The sequence below is a fragment of the Salvelinus sp. IW2-2015 genome, unplaced genomic scaffold (genome assembly GCF_002910315.2).
Source record: "Salvelinus sp. IW2-2015 unplaced genomic scaffold, ASM291031v2 Un_scaffold3523, whole genome shotgun sequence".
Taxonomy (NCBI): Eukaryota; Metazoa; Chordata; class Actinopteri; order Salmoniformes; family Salmonidae; genus Salvelinus; species Salvelinus sp. IW2-2015.
The window spans coordinates 18,171-21,183 of record NW_019944803.1 but is presented as its reverse complement, the minus strand read 5'-3'; the positions used below and the strand labels follow the sequence as shown (position 1 = coordinate 21,183).

The 3,013-nt window shown below is 42.1% G+C and overlaps 1 protein-coding gene across 1 annotated transcript in view; it reads right to left on the bottom strand.

Moving 5' to 3' along the window:
- Positions 1–3,013, bottom strand: part of tmem267 (transmembrane protein 267) — a 9,491-nt gene extending 6,478 nt beyond the window's left edge. The window contains exon 1 of the mRNA XM_024142921.2: positions 2,666–3,013. The gene's annotated coding sequence lies outside the window, so the exon portion shown is untranslated. The remainder of the gene's footprint in view (positions 1–2,665) is intronic.

The window sequence follows — 3,013 nt, the reverse complement described above, 5'->3', positions numbered from 1 at the left end:
AAACAGGCAGAAAAGATAGTTATTGTTTATGTTTCTATTCTACATTCCTTTATTAACACTGTGGGCCAGTTTCCCAGACACAGATTAGGCCTAGTACTGAACTAAAGTTATTTCAATGGAGATCTTCATTAGCTTATTAGTCCTAATCGTTGGTTGAACCTTTAGTACACTAATCTATAACTGACGCTGAAAACCAAAAAGGCAGAACGTTACATAAATCTTCCTTACTTTGAGCGACAGAGAGCCAGCCATATAAGAGTGGTCCAGGTCATAACAGAGGCCAGATCCCTGCTAAATAACTTCATAGAAGTCACTCTTCTTCTTGAGGCCAATGACGATAGCCCAGGACCAGAGGCCTATCAGACATGCGGGGTGTTGTCCAGCACTGCCCGCAGCCACAGGTGCTTGGAGTAAGGTCAGCTGCATGACGTGGTCAGACAAGCACACAGAAGCCCCAGCGCCGTGCGCCAGTAGAGAGCAGAGGAAAATTTGGAGCAGGCTTGGGCTTTCTCTGTCTCCACGGCCAGGCTCAGGGCATGGAGCCACCCGTACCACCACAGAGGACGATGAGTCCAGCTTGGAGTAGATACCCTCGCATGGCGCTTCTGGAGGAGGAGGTCCACTTCCATAGGAGGTCAGCAACACCTAGCTGCAAACTAGAAGACAATACTGTAAACATAAATTACACAATAGGAACTAGCTCTAGTCAGGTAACATCATAGATAAGGCAGGATGGAACTAGCTCTAGTCCAGGGTAACATCATAGATAAAGATGGAACTAGCTCTAGTCCAGGTAACATCATAGATAAGGCACGGATGGAACACTCTAGTCCAGGGTAACACACAGAAGCAGGATGGAACTAGCTCTAGTCCAGGTAACATCACAGATAAGGCAGGATGGAACTAGCTTCTAGTCCAGGGTAACATCAAGATAAGGCAGGATGGAACTAGCTCTAGTCCAGGGTAACATCACAGATAAGGCAGGATGGAACTAGCTCTAGTCCAGGGTAACTCACAGATAAGCAGATCGAACTACTCTACCAGGGTAACATCGAATAGCAGGATGGAACTAGCTCTAGTCCAGGGTAACATCATAGATAAGATGGAACTAGCTCTATCAGTAGGGTAACATCATAGATAAGATGGAACTAGCTCTAGTCCTAGAGGTAACATCATAGATAAGCAGGATGAACTAGCTTAGTCCAGGGAATCATCATAGATAAAGCAGGATGGAACTAGCTCTAGTCCAGGGGTAACATCATCAAGACAGGATGGAACTAGCTCTAGTCCAGGGTAACATCACAACAGGATGGAACTACTCTAGTCCAGGCTAACATCATAGATAAGATGGAACTAGCTCTAGTCCAGTTTTATTGACGTTTATGTGACGCTAGCTGATGCTGTGCCTTGAAGAAAGCTCAACATCAGAAACCTGCAAGTAATTGTCCTGGACCAGAGCTAGAATCGAACCTACACTGATGTAGACTTAAAGCATAAAGTCACGTGGTGTTTTTACCCTCTTTCTCATTTTGATAACTGCTCCTTTAAGAAGTCACTGTGGATCATGATCTCTAAATAAATGTCTATTCTACTGGAACTGAGGATAAATGTAGGCCAGGCTCATAGTAACCTGGGTTCTATTCATCAGTGCACACCGTAGCAAAACGTTTAGAAACAGAAGAAAACTAACATTTACATTTCTTATTGGACAAGTTCAGTCCCTCTCTGTTTCAGTCTTCTTCCATTTGGTGCCTTGTGAATATGACCCTGAATTAGCCTGACTATATACTAGAAGAGGCTATACAATGTGCATAAGTCGTTTCTTCAATTCATCTACCATTTGTACATCCAAAAGAAAAGTCACTGACGTCAATAAAAGGGTTCCACGGAGATGCAGACAGGCCTGAATGATGCAGAACCAGAATGAYGAGAGAGCTATTTGTCTCCTTGTGTGACAAGATGTTTGATTGAAGAATACAGATAACTGCCCGTGGGAATTTCTTCTTGCTTTTGTGATGTTTTGTAGTAAACACACACACACATCTGTTAGATGTACAAAATGCAAGCATAGGCAGAATTCGACTCATGCATCTGGTGTAGCTAGCTAACTAGCCGTGAAAAKAGTTGCTTGTCTGTTTAGGTGGGCAGAAGACTGGGGACTAAGAGACCTGCATTGCTTGCTGTTTGTGGTTTTAGGCTGGGTTTCTGTACAGCACCTTGTAACATCGGCTGATGTAAAAAGGGCTTTATAAAACACATTTGATTGATTGATCTGTGACTAAGAAATAACTACATAGCCTACGTTAGGTAAAAAAATACTTCATTATGTTCAATGTCAAAAAGTTGATATCACGACGTTAACTAGCTAACTAACTATTGGATCACCTTAGACTGTGCAACATCACGTGACAAACAAAATGCGTTATTTTTGCATTGAATCATCTTGAAATACAAAAGTAGATTCATTTAGCTAGCTAGGTAATTTATTAGCTATGTAATGCTARCTAATGACAGCTAGTTAGCTAAGGAATCCCGTACCTATCTGCGAAACGTTATAGACTACAGACAGGTGTTTCATTACCAAGATTTAGCAATGTGATAAGGCCAAAGTTATTGAAATGAAATAACGCCGTTGATCAAAACGACAGCAATATGTGTCACTTACCCCATTGTAGCTAAATTCGTTCATCAACTGTAAACTAGCAACGGTCTGTCCACACAGTTTCTACAGAGGCGCAGYATCACGGGTCTTCCGGGAACGCAAGAGAAACAGAACAAACGGACCAGGCCTGGGTTTGGGGTTTCAGAAGTCAACGAGAGAATTGAAAACTTCTTCAGTAGTTGTTCATTTTCTCTAAATCTAAAATCACAAACTAGATTCGAGTCAATGTATGAAGTAGTTGAACATGATATTATCCACAACCTCGTGAATGTGACAAAATGTTACGTTTTCATTTATGTCAAAAGCAACTTTATATCTACGGACTGCCGTTTATTTGACGGACAGCACATG